This window comes from Anopheles coluzzii, chromosome 3 (assembly GCF_943734685.1).
Source record: "Anopheles coluzzii chromosome 3, AcolN3, whole genome shotgun sequence".
Lineage (NCBI taxonomy): Eukaryota > Metazoa > Arthropoda > Insecta > Diptera > Culicidae > Anopheles > Anopheles coluzzii.
In genome coordinates this window covers 73,585,531-73,610,307 of record NC_064671.1, presented here as the reverse complement: position 1 = coordinate 73,610,307, position 24,777 = coordinate 73,585,531, and the positions used below count along the sequence as shown (strand labels likewise).

The 24,777-nt window shown below is 45.4% G+C and overlaps 2 pseudogenes; one reads left to right on the top strand and one right to left on the bottom strand.

Annotated features, from left to right (window-relative positions):
• The window catches only part of LOC120957538 (vasorin-like), a 73,689-nt pseudogene that overhangs the window by 12,161 nt on the left and 36,751 nt on the right, over positions 1–24,777 (bottom strand).
• Positions 1,126–2,143, top strand: LOC120957539 (fibrinogen C domain-containing protein 1-like; annotated as a pseudogene).

Sequence of the window (24,777 nt, the reverse complement as noted above, 5' to 3'; positions counted from 1 at the left end):
CAAACGTACCGTGTATCAGTTGGTCGGTCAGCAAAAGGACTTCTATCCGAAAGGTTCACGTATACTAGGTGGTATAACGTTGAAAATTCCCACGGTTCGACCTGAAGTCCGTTCATCACGTATCAAATCGTCGATCACTTCGATTGTTATGCAACAAGGTCAAGTTCGAAAACTTACCGCACAAATCGCGAAGTGCTAATTCAGCACAGCCCCAGGCCGACGTCGCGAACCAGACCGAACCAACAACACACCACAATGTGGAACAACATTTTGCATGCGATGAATAACAATGTATACATTCGAAATTGACTTGGAAACCCCTGTATTATCAGCGCAAACAGAAGTTCAATGTTTGGGTCAATTGAAACGCTTTTAATTAAACAGTGACTTAAAAAATTTACTTGATTCAAAATATTTTTAATGCATCATACCTTAATTGAATATGTACGATTTGCTTTTTTTAACAAACATTTGAAGAAATAGCTCTTTTTGATTGAATGATCCCCAAATAAATAAAATATTTATTAAAATGCTTATTAAAAATACGAGAAAAAGTGAATACTTGAAATTTAATCTGGGAGTTCATCAATGTAAATAAAAGAAAGCAAATGTTTGACATGTAAAAGTAGAATAAGAGTTCAGAAATTACCTAGCTCTTTCCACATCTTCTTCATATTTGCTCATGTATATCGATGTATGAACTGAGTATATGACCTTAGTCAATATCCTGTATTGTATTTTGATTTTTCTTAGGAGTTGTATGGAACACCCTATCGAACATTTCAGGATTTGACTATTTATTTGAAAACCTCGGATGGCTTGTGTGACTCTTCGTGATAATGAAAACCTTTATTATAACTTCAACTATGGTAGATTCTTCTATGTCCGTAGGCATAACATCAATTGTACGTTCAATGAATGAAGAATTAATCATTCCATTAGCATAAATATTAAATGGAGTAAAAATGGCTCGAAACATTCGGTTTGGTGCAGCTGTGCCATCGATTCCGTGCGCCACTGTATGCCAGAAATTGATAACGCCGTAGCGAAGTCGTCTTTTAAAGAAGAATTTGCAATTATTCTACCTCAATCTTTAGGACTATTTCTTCGCTCATCATGACTGCTTGGTGTACGATTTTGCTCTTCAGTTTGTGCTAGCTGCTGACGCCAGCAGTCAGTACTGCTAAAGAAAACAATACACGGGCAGCACTGCCTGGCTTTGGCAACGAAATGTTCGCCGCGCAGTTAGACTATCTCCAGAACAAGCCGCTCGAGGTGGATTCAACCGTCCAGGGGATGAGTGAAAAGATTGGACACAATCTAACCACACTCCAGGAGCAGTCGGGTAGAATGCTTGCCCAGCAGACAACATGTACGGCCCAGCCCACTGTGCAGACCACCTACCAGTCGTCTACTCCCGTACGATCGTGCAAGGAAGCGTTGCCAAGGATATCGGGCAGGTATCTGATACAGCCGTTCGAAAACGAAACCGCGTTCGATGGGTACTGCGAGCAGAGCCGCTTTGGAGGTGGTTGGTTGGTGATGCAGCAGCGGTACGATGGGCTGTTAAACTTTCAGCGCGGCTGGAGTGAGTACGTGAACGGGTTCGGAAGCGTGGTGGGTGAGTTTTGGCTCGGTTTGGAGCGCGTGCATCGTCTGACGTAGGCTCGATCGCACGAGCTGCTGGTGGAGCTGGAAGATTTCGCTGGCAATTACGTGTACGCACGGTACAGACAGTTCGAGATTGGCAGTGGGAAGGACCAGTACCCCGCTGAAGAAGCTGGAAGATTACTCGGGAACGGCTAGCGATTCGTTGGTGTATCACAGGGGGATGAAGTTTACAACGCTGGATCAAGACAATGATGCCAAAGCGGATTCAAACTGTGCAATCGATTATAGTGGTGCTTGGTGGTGCAAGCATTGTCACTGTTCTAATCTTAATAGTGTGTACATGAACGAAAAGGATTCGAGAGCAATTGTTTGGTATTATTACCAAAATTTCACTTTAGGTTTGGCGTACTCAAGAATGATGATTCGTGAAACTTAGGAGATGAATTATTTTTTGTGAAATAAACATTTATACAACCATGTGCCTTCGTATGCTGCTTGAACTTTCAACATGTTTCAACAAAATCGGAATCATTTTGACGGACACACTTACTGTAAGATTATTGTCAACGATGTCGAGCGCCTTCAGTCCGCTGAGCCCGTGGAACGCCCCATAGTCCAGCTCGGTCAGTATGTTGCCGCCGAGCCGGAGCGTACGCAGCTCCCGCAACGCCACGAAGCTATCGTTCGCGATGTACTCGAGCAGGTTGACGGAAAGGTCGAGCAGCTGCAGCCGCTGCCCCAGATGCTCCAGGTTCCGCTCGTACGGCACCTCGAGCAGCTGGTTGTTCTGAAACGAAAGCACCTCGAGCGAGTACAGGTGGCGCAGCGTGCTCGGCTCCAGGCTGGTCAGCGCGTTGCCCTCCAGATCCAGCTCGATCAGATTGCGCAGATCGTGAAAGGCGGCCGGGTGTATCGTGTCGATGCGATTGCCGCACAGCTTGAGCGTTTGCAGCCGCTGCAACCCCCGGAACGCATCCTTCGGTATGGAGACGATCGCATTATCGCTGAGATTGAGCGTACGCAGCGCCTGCTGCGTGTCGAAGTTGCGCGACCCGAGCGCCTCGATCCGGTTGCCGGCCAGATCGAGCACCTCCAGCTTGTAGTAGAAGGTGAGCGTAAAGTGCACGTTGGTGATCCGGTTCGCGGTCAGGTTGATGTAGCGCACGTCCGGATTGAGCTGGATCGGGACGACGTCCAGCCCGGCCCCGATGCACCACGTCCGCACGTTCGGGTCGCCCTCGCAGGTACATATCGACGGGCAGAACGTGTACACCTGCTGCAGAAACACCAGCAGCACGAGCGTGGACGAGTAGATGATGACGCGACTGTTTGCCTTTAGCGGCACCATGGTGCCTCCCTGGGGTTGAGTTCGGCTTCCGACACCGGGCACTGGTCGGTGCGGTCTGCACTGTTTCCCTTGCACTCGGAGACACGGAGGGGTTTGCACTGGCACGGTCTCTCTTTCTCTCGCTCTCTGTTTAACCGTAACGAACGTGATAGAAAACTGCGTACAAAAATGCTAATTAAATCTACCGTCTCGTGGACACAACCGTACTGTTGATGGATCGAGTGGTTCGTAGCCTATCGACGAGCCACTTGCCGGTGACACTGGACGTCATCGTCATCGTCCAACACGCGCTTCGTAACGCTGTACGCCAACACCGGAATCAAACCGTTGCCCGTTGCATCTTCGCACTCAAGCATTGACCGGACGAGGTGGGTTGGTTCTGGAAGGAAAGAGGAATAAGAAATGAAATCATTAGTGAGCAGCATAGAGAGCGCATTGCTTCTAGAGTGGTTCAACCACGCCGCCCGCTCTGTGCATGCTATCCATTCCGGTGATTAGATATTTAAATTCAACTAATTAATTTTATCTGCTTCAGGGTCGAAATGAAAGCAGTGGAACCAGAAAGACAACGGGGACACATTTCAAGGCAACGCTGGTGACGCGCTTCACGCTTCGGGGTTGGAGTGTCGCTACCAGTCTGAGCGAGTAAAACCCGCATTTTCAAAACGGTGGTATCGGGTTCTAGGCAGCCCGCCAACCGCTTTGACTGACAACTCGATTTGACATATGTTCATCTGGGTGCCTGTCACGTCCAGCCGGAAGGGGAAAGTGCGGAAGAATGTCTTCCTGAGATTTGTTTTCTGCCACCCCGTGTGCGGGTGTCGCTGAACCGTTTTTCTCGCTCATTGCACCCGGGAGTGGAGCAGGAAAAGGTAGATGGAATGGAAGGGTGCCACCCTTTCAAGTGTGACCCGTAATCGGATTAAACCATTTGCTCGGGGCAGAAGGATGATTACCACCACCGGTGTTGGAGGACGCTGGAAGACGGATCTGTTAACTCTCGCTAAGAAACAGCTGTTTCTGCTAAAGCCCGGTTTAAATGGTGGAGCTCTTATTTTCTTTCTCTCTCTTTCTTCTTTCAGTGCTTCTACCACCGTTTGCCAGCGCTGTCGTTGATGTGGAAGTAGTAACATTTTGACATTTTGGAATGTTGGGTTCCTTCTTTTTGAAGCAATCCCGGAGGGGGTATACCGTTCGGAAGATTGGTTGCACTCCGTCGGTTTGGTGACGTTGTTCTGAGATGTTGCGCGTACTTTAATTAGGGGATTTTGGACAAAAGTTTAGACATTAATTTCAATATCTTACACACTTTATAACGGCTAATTTATCAATAAGAGCAGTGACTTTGTAAAACTTTTCCTTAATTAGAATACTTGTGAGGTTTTAAGCTTATTTGATCATGAAAGCAAGTTTGAGGCTTGAATGTGTTACAAAATTTAAGTGAGTTTGATGAATTGATAAAGATGTTTAAGCTGTATGACAACGGCTTGTGGAGGAACGTGTCTTTTTGTTATGGAATTAATATTCAATGGTGATTGTTACAAAGTAATTAATTAATTCTTTACCTGGAAGTCGTTTAAAATACATTTCAATGAATGTTGTAATGAATTACATCAAATCAACCTTCAAACATGTTCCAAAAAGGTCCTGCAAATATGTCGTACTAGGCATTTTGATGTCCCACAACAATGCTCCAACGATTCAAATAATGGACACTTTAATCCACACGCGGTAGTTACCGTAGTGACAGATTAACTCCATCTGCGCCCTTTGCTGTGGTACGGACCGCATTTCCCAACGCTGCTTTAAATCAGTCAACTTTGCAACCAATGGTAACACCCATTTCCCACAACACGTCCGCGTGGCGATTGAGCCATTCCGAGCAGCAGCCGACAACTATATATAGCCCAAACTCTGTTGGGGAGGTACTTGCAGCATTAAAGCACACACATACACACACACAATGGTCACAGTGGGACTATCTGCAGCTTTTAAGCTCGTTCACTGGAGCTCCAACCTTCCCAAGTAGCTTCACAATAATAGCACTCAGAGGGAAAGAGAGAGAGAGAGAGAGAGAGTGAAGGGAGGTGAGTAAGTATTTTGGGGACGTCGTTGCCGTGGCCCAGACGATGCTACCGCGTCACGTAAATAATGTTACAGTGAATTTTTAATAATTTTCCTTCTGGCACAGCGCCGCTGTCGTAAAGCATGCGGCTACTACTAACTGTCGTCTCCAGAGGGGAGGACGGAACAACGAGCCAGGGTTCGGTTGAACCGGAGGCTCGTAGGTGATCCGGTGCAACATTTACCGGCCTGCCGTCTCCTGGAAGGTACCCGCCAGCCAAACGGCAGCCCGAAAACGCCGTCCGCTACGAAAGTAAAGTGACGAAAATACTGCCAAACTGAGGGGGAAGGGGGACGGCAGGGAAGTTCAACGCACGGGGGATGAAACGCTAAGCAGAAGGGAAGAATAAAAGGCTTCTGTCACGTTTCTGAACCCCTGTCGCTTGCACCCCCGTTTTGCCTCGTTTACATGGTAACTACTGTTGGTCGCCGTGTTCTTTAGTGCATCAGGTTCTGCAGCGCATGCCATGACGGCAGGTAAACGACTCGGTCGTCTCAGGATGTGCTTCTTCACCTGCAGCTACAGTTGTGCACCACACAGACACAAAACAGTAGCACACATTCCACGAGGGTCCTAGCCCTAACAAAAAAAAAATGACTGTCTTAAAAGTTGCCACCAGACGGGGGGCAACACCAGCAACCGCAGCACAGGTGGAAAGAATAAGCATATAAAAAAATAAACATGTCCCCCACAGCCACCCTTCCCGGCGCCTGCAAGACAACGGAAACGGAAAGATGCACAGCACACAAATAATCAGCCCACTGTCTTGTTTTCGGAGCAGAAGGAAAATGCAAAAGTGCAGGTGTGTGCAGATTTTACATGCTCGGGGTAAAACCCGGGACGAGCTTTTCGCGCTAGCATCTGCCCCGTTTTGTCCGCTGTTGCGAATTCGCCGCATTCCTTTGGCTGGGAGTTTGTTTTGTGTCTGTTTTATTTTTTCCCATTTTTTCCGGTCCACGCCTCGTCCCCGTTTTTGCCACCACCACCATCGTCGCCACCGAGGGTGTAGATTATTCATGAATCATTGTTTATTTGAATTTCTTTCACCGGTTGCAAAAGCGGGCGGACAGAAGCTGTCGGTGGATTGGTGGCTAAAAGATGCATCTGCATTTACTGCATCCGGCCATTCCGGGGGGTGGCCGGTGGTGGAGGTGAAGGAAACGTGGTACCCTTTCATGCAGAAGGATAATGAGACGAGCAATACATTATTCAGGCGAGGCTCGGACGGCCACACGGACCACAGGACGCAGCGTTTTTGATGTTGCAGGTGTAAGAAGCAACACACAACACACACAAAAAATGGAGAAAAATGATTCCCACCTTCCCACGGGGAGCAAAGGAAGTGAAGAGTAAATATAACCGAGAGGGAAATGAACTGTAAAGCTCATTTCATGGTTTGGAATGAATGTTCACTTTGCTGAATCACAACGGAATGCTTTTCGGGAGTTTTTGTTTTGTAAAACGGAGGATGATAAATTATCCGCGATATTGTGTCTGGACAATAGTAATGAACATTTTTTTTTAGTTTAAAAATGTTTTAGTTGTGATAAAACGTAACAGTTTAGTATGCAAACTACACCACCTGCCCAGCGAGCAAGTCTTAAAGTTGTGATGGAAATTTCCAACAACCATCAACCCAAGCACGGCACTAACGAGGGTAAAGTGATCCTGTATTTTCCGTGAGACGCAAGGTACCTACACGCCTTTCTGGGATAGAGAGAAAAAAGCCTGAAAATGACGTCTACTTTTGCCATTCCAACGCTACCAATGGTTCGTTGACTTTTCACTTTCCGCTGGGGTATGTGTTAATGAATGCGAACCGGTTGCCATTACGCTCATTAAAATAACAACGGGAGGATAAGAGGTCTGCGGATTCCTTCTCCCCGGGTGTCCCCGTTTCGGATGGAACGTCACGCTATATATATACGTACGTACAGGGACGATCGTGACAAGGATGCGTTACAGCAGGTCCATTCCACCCGAGTTCCGGTTGCGTGTGTGTGTGTGTGTGTGCAGGTGAGTGTCATGTCGTCGTCGTCCAAACACACGTACGAGATACGAAAGTGAACTTCATCTTTGGTTGCTTCATTAATGGAATGGCATGGTACGCAAGGTGTGTGTGTGTCCCCAACTGGGAGATACAAGAAGCACTACTACCAGGAATGATGGGTCGTCTGTCGACGTTGACTGCATGTTGCTTGATGCTGCTTGATAAGAGCGAGAAAAACAACGCTGCATTCGTGTGCTGCAGCTTGCTCGAAGCGAGGGACACTTTCCGGGATGTTTGTGATACATAAAAAAAAAACGCAACCGTACCATCACGGGACCCCAAATTCCACTGCACACCGTACCACACTGTCACGAGCTGCCCGAGTTGGGAAACTTTCTCCCGGAACGTGGACGTGGTGGAAAAATATTTACTTTTGTCACTTGCACTGATGAGCGGCGGGGGTTTGGACGAGCTGTTGTCCCCACGAGGGAATGTCATTCCGGTGAGACGGTTTTGGGTGTCTGCTCGCTGGCAGCGCAAAAACGATCGCTCTGTGACTGTGTGTTTGTGTGTGAGCGCACGGGAGCTTCATCCATCTTGTTGTCGTTGGAAGTCTTACAAGCGTACCCCCAGCGTTGCAGCGTTGCTACTCGTTAGCCAAAAACCGGGTTCTGCGCTGGAGCGAAAGCACGAACGAACGGGGTAGGAGTTTGGAGTTTGTATGTACTCCTTAATTCGTGGTTAGAATTCGTAGGGGAAGCTCCTGGGAAAATCTTCCGTCATCCGGGTGAAGGATACACGGTGGTTGGAGCCGCACCACTCGTAGTCGCATGACCGAGACTATTATTTATCCCAAGATGACACGAGGACGTGAGTGTGATTCATTTCTGCTATTTAAAGTGACATATATTTCGGTGCGGATGTGCGGACCCAACACGCTACGGCTCTTCGTGTGCGATGGGTGTGGCAGCTGACACGTCAGATTTGGGTAGTGTGCTAGGGGTGTCCTCACGCTGGGGAGAAGGATCAAGTGGTGCCTAACAGCACTTTAAAGTAAGTTTTGGAGCTCAATTGATAAAATGGCAGAGGTTCAAGTTTGTCTGACCAAGGATAATGTTACTTGAGTGGGTCTTGTTGGACGTAGACATTAGGGAGTCTGAGATTATTTGGCAACATTCACATTGGGTACAAAGGATGCCCTCGAATGGATGTTTCAAGTTCAAAATATGGGTCTAGCTTCAATGGGAATTTAAGACTTGGAGTACAAGTTCTTGAGGATCTGACATATGCGAGTACAGGCTAGACAAGATAAGTCGGTCCTTAAAGACTCCTTGTCAAAACAATTGCATATCAGAGATTTGACATTATGCGACATCAGTGATCTTCTGTTCGACTCTTGTATCTTAGAATTGGCCTTCAGAAGATTGATATCTTAAAGTGATAAAGCGAAAGCAATTTCTAGGAACCAATACACTCAACGCTTTGGAATTGCCTTCAGGAATACTTCAGGAATTGCCCGAACAGACACGATAAGTTAGTCTTGTAAGATGCTACGCATTGCATGCGTCTAACCCCCCAAAAAGATGAACTCCAAACACCGAACCTCAGCTCCAGTAACATTTCTTATTGAAGGCTAAAATCACGTCTCTTTAGCCTTCCCTTTACATTATTAGCCACCGAGGAGGCAGGCGGATTCACGATAAAATTAATTTCCTTCCCTCTTTACTTCTCCCTTTAGTCAGTTTTGCAGCCAAAACCGCTTTCCCGTAAATCACACCATTTATCGAAGACACTCGTCTGATTGGTTTTTCGCTGTACGTCGCTGTTCCACTGTGCTCTGGGCGTGTGGTTAGCGAGAGGAAAGAAGGTGCAAGAGTGAGGTAGCAATTTTTAAATTCAAATCGTCTGCTTAGCCACGTTGCACTGATAAGGCACACATCGGGTACGTGTCGTGCGAGGTGTTTTGCAACTGGGCTTGATTTTTTCTCGTTTCCCCTTTCTACAACGCCTACTTCTTCGTGCTTCCGGTCGGCAGCGTTGGACTGAGCTTCTATGGCTGCGCTTAGAAGCCAATTTCAATTCACAGCCACCTTTAATCAAAAGGTCCCGCGGGGAGTTTGGTTTGGGGTGGGGCGAGAAATTGGCTGGATTTTTCTTCGGAAGAAAGGAGCACAAAAAAAAAAACGTCCAGGATATCGTACAGTTCGATGCACACATAAACACACAAACGAGTGCAGCGGGAAAGAGAGGGCGTGGGTTCCAGTGGTTACAGGAAACCGGCGACACCGTTATTACACCCATAAATTGATCCTTGAAAGCGGCCCGGGCTCCGGGCTGCACGGCTGCCAATATGTCAGCTTCGGTTCGTTTGCAGCCCAAACCGGGCACGGGCACTGCAAAAACCTCTTCTCGGTGGCTCTCGGAGCAAGCACATTTATCGAGGGCTTGCCCCGGGATCAATTCTCCCGGTTATATTCTGTAAAGGGCCGGGGTGGTTGCAGGAAAAAGCAAAAATAGAACACAGGAAGAAGGAAATCAGAACAAAGTCCAACGAGATGCTTCTTTCGTGCGAAGGTGCACAAAAGGGCGTGCGCTGGGGAGGAAGCAGAAGGAAAAGAAAAGGGGGAGAAGAAGTACAACAATGGTTGTCCTCGAACAGCGTTTGAACCTCATAATCGGTCCACCACACTATTGGCTCTCGGGCCTTGCGCCAACCCCAGGTGCAGGTCGACCGTGGGTGGAATTGGAGTGGAGTGGGAGTGCATGTGGGTGATAAAATAACAGCTATTAAACCACAATCACTGTGGTTTTGTGGATAAATCATACCCGCCTCTCAGTGGGGTGGAGGTTTTTATTTTCCGTGTTTATATTTACCGAGCGCTTTGAAGGAGGTGTGAGGAGCAGGAAAATCGAGCTCAAAATGGTAAGGTTTAGAGGATGGGAGTTGATAAATATGGGACGCGACACAAACCATGGCAGTTCGCTTTGGAGTGGAACAAACCTGAAGCCGCAATGTGCTTGAGTTGAAAATAGTTCAGCAGGTGACAGGACGAAATGATTCTGTGTGGTTAGTCTCCAATTTCAAACAGTTTTAAAACAATATGAAACTGTTGAAGCTAAAACAAACACTGAGAAATGTAGGAAACAATCTGGACTAATGAAACAATTCCATTTTTTTACAGTTTTTGCCTATTTTTATTCTGTTTAGTTGTTCAATGATCTTTTTTCTAAGTTTTGTAAATCGATACTATGAAATCAACATGATAAGATTTTATAAGTCTTTTCTGACTAAAATGTAGATTTCTTGAAAGTTCACATAGAGAAACTTGAATGTGGTTCTATACTGTGGTTTCTAACCGGTTTAACAGACAATTTGAATAAAGATGCTTAAACGCCTACTTTGATTACTTAACTCAAACACTGCTGTCAAAATGTCAACTGTCAAATTCAAAAAGTGGGTGCTGAAGTGAGCTAGCTACAAAAATAAATCGTTTAACAGTTTTCCCAGTTGTAGATTGTCTAGCCATCATGTAAAGCATTTCAAAATTGAACATTGAAATTTCCATGTTTTTGCAATAAAATGCGCAATATCACAATGCCATACGTGCCACCGTACCATATACCTATCTCAGTGACAGCAACGGAATCTCTGAACGCATCAGCATCTTACCAAGGCCGTGAAGCAATATTTTTTTCCTTCCCCGGTCCCTCTGTTTCACCTTCTTGCCACTCCTCCCGGCGTTAAGTGGGCGCATGCAATTAAGGCAGGAACAAACATACACACTCACAGAAACCCGACCCAATCTCGAGCACGCTTCACCACGTCGCGTGAAGGGATGCGGTGAGTTATTCTTCTGTTTTTAACAACGTGAGGGAGCGACACAAAAAAACCTCACACACATTCAAGAACAAACTCCCTGGTGTGAAGTGAGCTGGGAAAAAGCGGACATGTTTCTCAGCAATGTGTGTCCCTTGAATGGACAAGTTGAGGGTGAAAAAATATCCCTCACAAACACATACAAACGCGTGGCGTGCAAGAATATGGCACAGGCACACACATACACGTATGGAGGATGCTTGACAAATAAAGGATCTTCTTCAACTAACGACACTTGCCCCGGTGTCACAGCAGCGTAGCGGCAGCCCTCCTGAGGACTTCACCGTCTTCCAGAAAAGAGGGGGCCGTACGCCACCACCGGAGAAGGATCAATATATATATATGAGAAGTTATGTCGTTGTACGGGTCTGGGACGGGCGGACACAAACATTAGGAAACAAGTGTAATGTGTTTCGATGATGGTGTTGTTGTTCAAGACTGGTGGTGGTGGAAGATGTCGATGATGACGATGATGTGGGGGAAACATGTCGAGTGTCTGATGACTTGGTGATACATCATGTAATATTCATTCCCTCAATAGGTATTTGACATCAATGCCATCCCATTATGGCCGGATTCTTGCCGTGGAAGGTCACACCAGTGTGTTCGCGTGTGTGTGTTTGGTACAAATTCAATCAACTATTGACTCAGATCTTTCCTCCCCTGAGGGCGGATGGCGGAGGCTTGTGAAGAAAGCCCAGGCTCGTTATGGGTAGAAGCAGCAAGTAACACACACATTTTCACACACATACACTCTGTGTGTGTGTTTCGAAGGGAGGAGAGGGGAAAAACAATAGCGCCAGAATATTAGCACGACACGACCGGACCCGGCCGCGCTCTAATGGTTGGGACGATGCCTTATCTTCGCTTCGAAGCCGGGCTTAGTTTACAAGTGTTGCAGAAAAGCAAGATGTCACCGTGGCCATCAAGGCACCGCTCGTCATTAGATCGTTTTCGAGTGCTTTCGAGCGGAACGAGCGGGCGATGGGAGGGCGGTTCGTGTGCGAGAGCGTTGATGATTGATTTAGAAAATTATGATCACCACGGTGTCGACACAGGATGTGACAAACCGTCCACAAGGACGCCTTATTTTTGGCTTTTTTCTTTCTTTTTTGTTGTGCACTAAAGAAACAATTGGCTTCTGAGGCCCGACCCCAGCCCGTTTGATTGGTGGTATTTGGACAGGATCATTTTAGGCCTTTCTTTCTTCCTTTTTGTGTAATCAATCGGTGCATAGAGCTGATGGTTGATAGCGTGATTTGATGTTAGATACATATGAACAAACAATCAGTTAAGCTTTTTTGTGGCAGGTATATAGCAGAGCTCATGATTGCGGAGTTGAATTATTGGAAATGAAATTCTCGAAATTGGAGACGTTATAATAAACAATCTTTTGTGATTTTTTCAGCCGAATTTGTATACAGGACATATGTTCATGTTGTTCATGTTCAGCATGCCGTTCAGCAATGCCATTGTATGCTGTCCATTTCCATTCTGGGAAAGTAACTGGAATATTTCAATGTTCAATTTCTTTTTTCGTGGTATATTGCTGCTCTAAAAGGCAGCCACTACCCCTTCGCCGAAGTGCAACGCAACAGTTTTTCACTGTACGTGACAGTATAACCTTCGCGTAGTTGGGGATGTACTGCTGGAAATTTAAATAAAATTTCATTACACACCAAGTTGGCAAGTTCCTGCCAACTGTGTGTGGGGGGGGGGGGGGGGGGTAGGGGGGATATATTAAGCCAACTTATCCACCAGTTTGAGTGTGAGGTAGGGTGATTTTTGTAAATTGAAATCGGATACATAAAATTTAGGGGAAAGCAGTTTTTGAATATTTCAATGAACAAGATTACAAAACAGGCAAGCGTGAAGTTCGCGTCGCGAGTAAAGCTAATTACGAAAGTCAGGAAATTGGCTCGCTGATTTCCAATCGGGCCAATTTTCGAGGAAATGTGCGAAGGATGCAACATTTTGAAGGCAATGTTTGCTTGTGGAAGAAAATCCGGGAATCGTTTGTGTGCTAAATTAATATCGCGATGAAAGATTAATTTCGCTTTTCAGTAGAATAAATTGATTTAAGTTTATATAATCAAATTTTATGCTAATTTTCAGCAGAAAGGCAGGAATATGGTCAAAAATCAAAGAAAACAATTTAAAATAATTAGGACCGATGAGCATTTATTCCAAAATCTTATGTTTTACTCTGTTTTTGAGGAAAACCGGATCATTTCATATAGGGTGCCTATATAGGGTGTGCCTATAGTGGTGCTAGTACCAATAGTGGTAGTATTGCACTAAAATGTGGTCCATACGGCATATTAAAAATAATTAAGTTATTTACGTTAGTGCGAAATGTACGAAAATGCCTTTTACAAAGGGTTTAAAAGATAAATGGGGCCATTCCGTTACTTAATGATCGAAAAATCCATTATTTTGTTAAATGTGTCAACATTTTTCCAAAATCCTTAGGAATTCATAACGAAACTTATATTTCTGTTAACGTTCTAAATGACTACATAACCACGTAATTACTAATTTTTCAATATTACTGTTATGAATTGTTATTGTTTTACTAAAGTTATTTTCCTTTTGACCATATTTATGCATTTTTAAGTGTTTTTTTTTACCATAGTGCCATTATAGGTGCACAAAATAGGCATGTTCCTATAGTGGTTATAGTTATAAAATCAATAAATACTGGTCTTTTTGGAATTTTTTGGAGGATGTTTTAGACACGTCGTTTTGTTTTCACTAAATTAAGCAATATAAATTAGTTTTCTGTAAGAAATTTACCTAATAAAATTCAAAAATTCTCTTATATGGATGAATAAAAAATTGTCTTCAAATCAAGCACACTCTTCCGGGTGAGGGTTGACGATAGGTGTGATGCAGTATTTTAGTCAAGACTTTCATCGATCAAATATATATATTTTTACGATCAAATTACGCAAGAAATCAATATTATGGCATTAATCCTTGCTATTTATATAAAAACAGCTTCAAAACTGTAGTTCAATTAATATTATATACTGTTTTTGAGGCATCTTTGTTGACCACCACTATAGGAACACAATACGACGACTATAGGAACCATACCACCATTATAAGTACAACGAAGCAGTAAAAAAATATGTACTTTTTCTTAAAATTAATGTGTTTTTATGGTAAAAATGGCTGTTATTGCGAAGATAAAACACATTCCAATTGCTATGTGTTAAAATATTCAGAAATTGTCCTTCCTGACACTTTAAATACATTAAAACACATCGGTACCTCTACAAATTGCACCACTATTGGTACATTTACCCTAGGTAAGTTATAGTTTTTCCTCAACTCGCTAGCAAAACAGAACGAAAAATATGCAATAATTTGGCAATAGTTTAAGGAGGGTAACAAATTAATTTAAAACATTGTGAAATCACAGTGCAAGCTCATTTTCATTACCAAAGGACTATCGAGAACGAGAACAGGCTAAAAATCTCGTCAAAGAAGAGAAAGAAATGAAACAGAAAATCAAGCCTTCTGTTCTTTGCCGCTCCAAAAATCTTTGTTAAATGAATCACTCCGGCCGGCACTAGATAAGTAAGATGGGAAAATTCAACTTTCAATATAACACAGCAAAACCCCCAACGGGCACGCTTTGTTCCTCGCACACAAAGCCTCGTGCCCTCATCAGGCCGGCCCACCAACCGAAGGCAAACGTGAAATTGTTTCCTTCTCCTTCTCATCCCAAACCTGGCGGAAAATCCAGCCACCCTCCCCCCCCCCCCCCTACCCTTCATCTGTACTGGTGTATGTGTTTTTTAATCGAAAAAGATGTTGAGAGTTTATGTTGCAAACTCTCCTCCCTGTTCTATCTTCCAGCTTTTTTTTCCTTCCCAAAGTTATTGTACAATCGTTGTGCTGTTGTTTTTTTACTTCATGCTGTTGAATCACATACAAAAAAAAACCCACGAGCGGAACCGAAACAAAAAAAGAAGCAAGATACACTCGTTTGACTATCGGTGAATCTGATGAAAATTTCATAAAATTGCCAGCTGCACCGGCAGGTGAAGCGCGCAGTGTTTGCCATTAAATGTAGTTTCATCGTGTTTTATCAGCGCGGAAAAGAGAGAGCGAGGAGGGGTTGGGGGAGAGGTCACCGGGAATAAATAACGACCGGGCTTGATCTGGCTCGCTCCGGAGGTGGGTGGACGGAAAAAAAGGAAAATTGTGTTTTCAGCCAGCGCTACTACTACTACTAGTTTGCATAGTTGAGGGAAAGTTGAGGCAAAATAAATAGATGGAAGATCTGAAACAGAAGGAGCAGAACAAAACCCTCCCCGCACCCGGTGGGGCAGAAAAACAGAAAACAGAAATATCAAAAGCACTGGACGGACCCGGGCCAAAAAGGCAAAAAACAAGCCCCCGAGGACGCAAAAATGAATGTATTAGTTTCACGTAAAGAAAGTAGCAAAACTGGTTGCAACTACTTCCGAAACTAACGGATGCTATTAACTTTTATCACTTGCTTTTGGTAGCTGGTTTTTTCCTTCCCCCGTTTTCTTGCGAGGATGTGCTTTTTTGTGTGTGCTCTCAGGACCCCTGCCCACCCTGCCCTTCCTTCGCCAAGGCCCGTAACGATGGCACAAGGTGGTGGGGTTTTATCGAAAAAGTTCATTGGGAAGGATGTCCACTTAAAACGAACTTTCTGTTCGCTCTCGCTTTTTTACGCGCGCCCTCTTCAGTGTTTTTGTCTGTTTTGAGGAGTATCACTTGTCGGAACTGGTTGCCTTCTTCAGTGCAGGGCCAGCCAGCGGGTCAGCTTTCTTGACTCGCACGTGTGAGGTTTGTTTGTCGCTCGGATGGGGTGAATGGTGACGATGAACTGTGAAAAAAAGCTCGTGAGAAATTGGCCCGTGGCAGGTGGATGATTGGGGCACAAACAAAAAGAAGCTCCAAGTGGACAGGATTCAGGTTAAAAGTTTAAGATGCAATCAAAAGGTTCAACGAGGGGAGGGGGGGGGGGGGGGGCGGTGGTAGAAACGAATCTCGTGAATTTATGTCTAAAGAATAGGAGTTTGGAATTGAGAAGTTATCCGAAAAAATGCGTTTTTTCGATGATAACAGATAAATGTTCAAAGTTGGTAATGACAACATGGTTTAAGAAGTAGTTAAAACTAACATTAATGTTCCGGCGACAGTGTGGATCCTTGTATGAATTTGGAAGTGAGCAATTCTTTGGGAAGGATTTGGAGTTCAGTTTTTGCAGTGAATTAAGACAAATTCAGTTTAAAAAATTTACTTCGAACGATAACTATGATATCTGTAATTGAATTGATTTGCTTAAATTCGATCATCTTCTGATGGGTCAGCTGAAAGCCAATCCATGTCCAGCCCTGCCACCAAACTCTTCCTTAACCTTTGTTGCATCGCAAAAAAGGAAGAACTTGCCTTTAGGATGCCTTCGGCAAAGATTTTAAAATCTCTCGAATTAAATTAAATTAGATTCAGATGGAAAAGAAAGACGTCTGCTTTGTTCACTTTCACCACCATGGAACAAAAGAACCGACCAAGAATCAGACTGAGGTCCAGAGCCGGAGCGTCAAGTGTAAACGGTCACCTTGCGCGACTTCCACTTTCTTCGTGGCACTTTATGCTACGTTTACTCACGTCATCAGCTTTGCAAGATTGAGCTTCCGGCATTTAATTAAGTGCTGTATGATTCGATGAACCGCAGACACCCGGACGGCCGGGTCTTAGTAGTCCGGGACCGGATCATGGCCGGACCGTCTAGACGACACAAACCTCGCACCAGACGGGTCCTCTTGAACGAGGAGAGCTTCCTCGGAGAGTGATTTTTTGCTCTGTGTGTGTGTGTTTCCATGGCTTGCTGCAATCTAATCAAGACATCGGTGGTGTACACTCCCGAAGAGGTCCACCCAGGTTTACTGTGCCAGATGACCATGAAATCATGGGCCAAGGCAGGCATGGCCCTCCACCACGTGCACACACTACGGGTACGTTCGACGAACCGGAATAAATCGAATCAAATGGACCGGAATGAATTAATTCACTCATCGGGAGGGGGGGAGGGCCGGAGACTCTGGGAGGTCTGGTGTGTCCCACCCTCCTATGCATATTCATTTGCTCTCGTTAATGTTCTCGTTCTCGGTGTGGCCTGCCTGGTCGGTTGATACTGCTGCTTACCGGTGCGCTGTGATACATTTTAAATTCTTTATCCCTCCCTTTGTGCCACCTTTATCCTTCCCACCATTCCCCTCCGCCCACAGATGGTCGACCCAAACAATGACCGATGTGGTGCAAATTCCTCAAGTCAAGCCGAAAGGGAGGCAATCGAACGGTTCGGAGCACACACCCGGAACACAAATACCGAGATGCATACAAATCGTCTGCCGGCTGCAATCCGGACGGACAATCACGGACATGGCCTCAATCAAGCCGGGACCGGGTGAGGTTTGGGAGTGCCTGGGAATGCGGAAACCGGTACTCAAATCAAGGAGCCCACTTTCACTGACGGCAAGAGAGCGTTTGGCAGACACGGGGCACACCCGGAACAGACAGCGTTCGGGAGCGTTCGTCGTTCGTCAGGTGCGAAAGAGGTTACGATTTAAGTCGGTGGATAGGTCCACTACATCCTTTGGACGGGATTTGATTACTTCTGGAAAGGTAAGGGGCAGAGAGAGAGAGAGACAGAAAAAACACTCCCAACACAGACAGACACCGAACCAGGTGAGCGGCTCTGGCAAAGGATCTGAATGCAAAAAAAAAGGATGGAAATGCTATCAGTTATGCATCAGTTAGCACCGGGTGGGTATCAGAAGTTGTGCTGCCTGGAGAGGTCCAGTTCCAGAGACGCAAGGAGCTGAGAGAAAACGGGGGCAAAATTTTAATGGAATATAGATGAAGTGGATACACCGATTTTGGAGCTGCTTCCGGATCCTTACGCCATGGACCCCAGACCCCCCGAACGTTCGGTATGCCCCTTCCTGATGGATATGGATGGAATGCTTGAGCTAACGTTGAGATAGGCATAATGCTCCAACTCATTTTCGGCAGTGTCTGGACGGTTTCCTGCGGTAGCATTTGCATTTGAGGTGGTACGGACAGTTTGGGCCGCTTGAATCGGACGTCCGGCTTGGTTGGTGAACGTGCGGCTTCGACCGGCCTGGACGATGGTAATTAGCAAGCAGGGAGGCCCTGATTTGCATGAAGTTCTCGTGCCCCGTGCGGTGGTCGAATTTCGGGGAAGAGGTCTAGGAGCTGAAGCGATTACTTTATTACTCGGTATTTCGTAGAGTGCTAGCAGAGCAGACCAAGGCGTGAAGCCAAAAAAAAAAAGAACGCAGGGATAAATAAGGCAATGCTTTCATACAATAGGTAGGCTAGAATGCAGGGAGGAGGACCGTTTGGCCTTCATTCGGTTGGAAGAATTTTAAATGCTGTGCCAAACTGCGACGGGATGTCTGTAGTGCTGGAGAAAAGTGATTTTAATTGTCGGTTTACAGGCGGATTAGTAGGCAAACGAAAGGAAAGTTAGAGACACAGATAAGACGTTTGTTTATGAGGATAAATGTGGAGATAGCACAGGTACGAGAACGCCCTGAGGAATTTAAATGTCTTACTTTTACTTCCTGAAGTAAACGCTGTGGCGGGTTCCTCGATCGTGAGGCCCCATCATCCATCCTCCAAGTGGCCCCGCGCGGGACTACTCTACCAACTATTATATATCCTGGAGTAACCATCCGCGTGCCTCTGTTAAACTGACGGGGACCTTGGCAACCGCCCAATCCACCTACCGTTGAACCTAACGCCTCTGCGTAAGCGTTCCTCAACAGATCCTTTAAGAAAACAAACATTTAACGCACTGTTTGGCACAAACTTTGCATACTGCCAAACGATGGTAATCAACCCAATCAGAAAACAAATTCTTCCACCTTCCATCGGGAACAAAAGGCTGGCTGGGCTATTGGGTGCTGGCGTAAATAGAGTTGTTCGCGTAGCACAATGCGCGCGTAAAATGAACGAATAATTCTCATCATCCCTCCCCCTCAAAGTGCTCTGCGTACGTGCGCAATATACATAATGTCTCTTGCTAGCATCATTCCCGAGTTTCCTTCCAGTCCAGGCAAGCTTGCTCGGCGTGTTAGTGTTAGGAATTCCTGTACGTGCGCACGTAAGGTGCATTTTTCAGTGTAGCATGAAAAATGGTTCCCTTGGCGGCCTTTTCCGGCTTGTTTGTAGTGTACTGTATCACCTTCTGTGCCGTGTTTGTGTTATTCAAGTAGCCTAGTAGAACGGGAAAAGCCAATGTTTTTGGCTGGTTCAATTACTTTGAAACCCTATTTCAAACCAAACGCGACGAGGAACCGAAAGACCGAGCTACGATGCAATCAAATTTGAATAACTTTCTATTGAGTCATTAACCGACATTGCGCGGGGCGCAAGCGTGCGTAAGGTTGGGCGGACACTGTTTCCTTATTGTTTCCCCCTTATTCCAAAGCACTCGCTGAGGGGCTGGTAATCCTTTGCATGATAAAATTACACTGCACTGCGTATAGTACGGTGTCCCATTTAGGGTCGTACCATTTAGTTTTATTTTACCGGTACCCGGGATTTATCCAACCAATTGGACAGTCGGTCTCCCCAGCGCTCGCTCGATTCGCGCGCGCCGTTGACGACGATGTAATGAAGATGAATGAATTGAATCGACGAAAACAGGGTCGGCAAATGGCTGAGCACGGAAAAAACGGGACTAGAGGGCACGGGGTGGCGGTCCATCGGTTCGGGATGAAAATTGCCATGATTTATGGAGTTTTGTTTACCGTCCAATTTTGCACCGTACGGTGCTGGGCTGTTTTCGTGGTGGAGATGGGCCGTGTTGCGATGAGTTTTTCACCTGCCGTGTTAACGTTGGTTGGGCGAAGCGTGTGTAGGGAGCGGGCGGGACGTATCCGGCGTCAATGGCGAATTTTCTTTTGACAGATCAGCCCGTTGGCTTCTGCCTTCTGTCTTCCTGCAGAAGGTCAGAGCGTGCGTTGAGTTTCCAACTCCACTAGCATGGCAGTGAGCCTACCGGCACGAGATGTTGGCGGATTTTTTGCTCGTACACGCTTTATCTGGGATGATAATTACCTGTAGAAGAACCGAAGATAAGAAAAGAGAGAGATTTATTGTAGCAATTTCGCTAATGAAGAAGTGATAATTTGCAGAAGGCAATTTCCTACAAGCGTTCATCCTTTTGGGAATGATAAATGGTTCGGCTTTTTGGACAAGCGATGGTCAACTTTAGGTTGATTAGTCGGGGCGAGAACAAATTGTAATCGATTAGCTTTTGGAACCGATTTCGCTAGTTCGATGGATTATTCAATTCAACTATTTGCGTGTTGCGTTTTTTCCGAACTATCCAGTTTATTCCGGTCATTCGAAGTCTGTGCGATTGCTGAATAGAATAGAATTGAATTGGTTGTATAAAATGGTAGAAGGCCGGTTAATAGTTAAACTATCTCTTGGCATTGGAAATTTGAAATAATTTTTATCAATAATCCTTCAGTCTTTGTAAATATGATTCATTACAGGATTCTCATAGTTGTCAGACACTTCCTAGACTCTTTCTTGTTAGAAGTGAACTTCATATGTTGGAAATTGGACTCTATGGAACGCTTTTTGGACAGGCTTCTTGGAAATTCCTATTAGACTTGTCCAACAATGGTGCTATAGAGTCCAATTCCCTTTACATTAAGTTCATTTCACGATAGAAACAGTCAATAAAGTGTCCCACAGCTATGAGAACTCCTGTTAAACCCTGTATCCTTGATTTCTATTTATTCAATTGTGTTAATATCATTGCTCTAATCACGAGCAGTTTACGAATCTATCATTTTGGAACTCTGAAGGGTTAACTCCACAAATGCAGCCATCTACCATGAAATATTGAAGAAGACTATTGAAATTCATTACACACTTTTTGATTAATGCTGCTTTTGTCTTATTTTGTGACCTTATTTCTAGCAATGTTTTCATACTGGAAATGTGTAGAAAATTGCTTACACTATCTATATAATGATAAATCTTTTAGAATCTTTTGCATAAAGTCCCAGTCATTAAAGTCACCTTAAAGGCTCAATCGTGTTCGCTTCAAGTGTCATAAACCACACTCACACCATACAACCATAAGTCAAATGCGTTTTTCTACTATGTGCAATAGACCACCATCAGTGCATCGAACACTTTCCCCCTTCCCGATGCATTTGTGCGTAAATATGTGTTGGAAATTAGATTCTGTGGTCAGAGGCAGCACTCTTCATGCGGCAGAAGAAATGGACAGAATTATGCCGGTACTGCATCTCGTGTACAATAAGAGAGTTTGCGCATCATCGCCTCTACCTCGTGCCGACACGTCCGACGTGCATTGGAGCGTAATTTTATTGTGGTGAAGTGTGACGTAGCCTGGGCTCATCTTCCTGCGGATCGGGAAATGCAGTCCCATTAAGTGCAAGAAAATGTCCACGCCTTTCCTCGCACGCCTTGGCACGAGTCTTGGAAGCAACTCGGCAACACACCACACAGCCATGTTTATCAAATCAACACATCAAGCGAGAGTGTGGAGTGCGTTTCCCCTTTATGCCAAGCGCTCCACACGTCCTCCGACTAACAAAAGTGACACGGACACGCTAATCTAATACGATCTGATATGGCAATTAATTTTCCACACATTTGCAGGAACGAGTTACTTTGAAGCGGGCTCATACTCACACACACACACACAAACGTAAGTGGGAGAAATCGATAGTATTTCTGAACCCTCCCTTGCCGCAACCTTTGGCGATGATGCGCTGCGTGTGGCGTTTTATTGATTTCCGCTGTACGGAATATGAGCCCAGCAAGCGCCCCGGGTGGGAGATGAAATCGATCACAATAATTTTCAGCAGCTGTCAGTGGGCTGTTGCCATAATTACCATTATTGGCGTTACTGTTCTGCGAACGGAGGTTGCTGGGTTTCGACGGAATCGTTACCTTCGCGTGTACAGGTAAGTGCAGTGTATGATTGCGTGCGAAAGGAATTGATGCTCGAGGGATGCTCGCGGGCAAATTGGCCAATGCGTTCAAAAATGTATTAAATTTCACTTTTATGGTTGATGGTTGTTTGTTTGGTTGTTATTGAATTATTCATTTCAGGAGATTCAGCTTTAATACAGGTGGGTTTTTAGCGCACTCTATGAGATGGTTCGACTTTCAACAAACCGTTGCTGGAATTACATTCCATTTCATTTACAATTATTAATTTACCATCGATTACCAGGGGCGGCCGATTCGAGTAATCGTTATGCAAATGCCGTAAAGCGTACAATCAGCTCTCCCCCGACGCCCTTTTCGGTACGCCAAATACATAACTAATGCTCATTATGATGGGGGTACGTAATGTTTGCGCAAAGCCCGATTACGAAATCGAATTAAGGATAGTTTAGAAAAATCCTTTCCCTCCAACCCTTTTTCGCCACGCAAAGCACTGTTCGCAACGCAAACAACGCACCAGAATGCTGTTGTTTATTGACATACTCGGGGAAGGAAAGCGGAGGTAGTTTTTGCTATCAACCCTCCCCCAGTTGAAGCTGTTATTACGCGTTGATCGATTTGTGGGCACTGACTAACCCGCAAGCCTTTGTAATTGAAGGGGCGCAAAGCACAGAGCGAGGGCAAGCGTGTGGCAAGAATTAATTTGGCGTAGGTACCGCTCGCACCGTTAGCCGAAGTCTGGCGAAGTGCAAGTGCATAATCGTGTTTATTAACCAGTTGATTAGCTGGGTAAATAATAGACACGCGGAAAAATGCGCATTCTACACGCGGGGAAAACGTCTAGGAACATGGTTGTGGTGATGAAAATCGCTCACTTGCTTGTTGGCTGACGATGGAAAAGCGTTTACTTTTTCCCGCCTGTCTGCCTGCCTGCCTGCCTGCTTGCAAAATGAGGCCTCCGCCATCGTTTGGGGTTTGTGTTCGGTATGCTCGCGTGCATAATAAATCCCTTTTTTCGGAAGCATTGTTTACGGGCGGTTCAGCGTGATGACTACATCGACCTGCCAAGGATCGTGTTTTTAGTGTTTGTTAACACACACACACATACACTCACTGTACTTGTTTGCTTGTTTGGAGAGGGGAAAATCCTTTGCTGCACTTATACACAAGTGCACCACTGTCAAAGCTAGACAGCCGGCGTACGTGATGATCTTGGTACGATGGCAACCGAACCTAGCAAGCCTTGTAAACATACTTAATTCTGCAGCGCGCTGTGAAACCAACGCACAAGCCCCAAAGTGTATCCCTGGCTGTTTCGTGTCGAGAGGCGGTCGGGTAGCTTAAGTACTCCGGGGTCCCTCCCCTCTCCCGTACTCGATTGTATCGCCGCCGGTAATTAAATTCATCCTCACGCATGAAGAAACCTTGGGCCTTGGGAAACCGAACCGTTGTTGCAACAATTTGCATTATGCTAAAGACCAAATTGGAGCGCGTACATGCATTCGAACGTCCTATCCTACCGCCTTTACCCGGATACGACGTAAGACGAAGAATTAATCGATCCGTGGAAGCCCTGGAATTGTGGGGGAGATGGATTTACCATTCCAAGCGACGCTAGACAGGCAAGTGTCTGGCTTTTCTTGTGGCAGCCCTTTCTGTGTTCAGCAAAAAGCGTCGATTATTATTCGCTTATGATTTGTGCAAACGTTCGTGTGCGTGCGTGTGTGCTTTCCTTGCCAGGGATGCAACAACGGTTCTATGCCGTGTCCCTATTCCTTTGGGAACGGTCGACAAGTGTTGACACATGTTTATCGAATTTGCTTCGATTGTGGCACGTAGCTGCAGTTCACTGCTCGAAGCTGCTGCCGTTCGGGCGTTGCGTGGGCTGAGTGCTTCGGAAGAGGCACATGATGGAGTTTGATGTGTTTGCTCAAGCATAAAAGTGTTTTGTCATGTGGAGAGGGTGTGTGTGTGTGTGTGGTGATTGATTCTTTTGCCATTGCAAATTAATGAAACATGACATGAGGAAAGGTAATAATGATTGAATCAATTGCTGTGTGCTGTACCATAAATTAGGCACAGAAAATGTTTAAATTGATATTTAAAACTGAAATACCGGCATCTAGTTGTTGAAAATGAACAAGACCGTTGAAGATAATTTAATATAAATCTACGTTAATTTAAGAAAAAAAAGTTTAAATAAATCTCTGCCACTTAAACACGCCGATTGTAAGAAATTGGTAGAGATATGTATTATTGGTGTAATCAAAATTTGTCGACAGCTGGAACGACGATGATGATGATGATGGTGTCGCCACAGAGAGCGTACCATGGTGATGGGGTCCTTTTCATAATTTTCCCAAGCAATCCTACGAGCTTCATTCATTGTTCATTGCCAAACCCAAACCCCGTCTTTCGCGCTCTTCCTAACGCTCGAAGGAAGCAACAGCGAGATTAGGTGGATGAGCAGTAGCAGGACCCGAAACCGCCATCATTGCAGGATACGCGGAACGTAACGCGCCATTGTTATAATGATAACATCGTCGACCAGCCTCGGCGCTGGTTGGATGTATCTTGGGAACCTTTCGGCCACCCACAGCCCAGGGAACTAAATTACCGTCTGCTTCGTTGCGAACGACCACCACCATACGGAACGGAACATCTTGCTCGAATGTCCCAGGTGAGTTTTCGCCGCCAGGTGGCATGCCGGAGGGTGGAGGAGACGATTGTGCACAGGGACGCCCAGACCAGGGACCACCAGAAGGTACGATGTAAGTAATGTTATGGTTTTTTATTGTGCTCGTGCT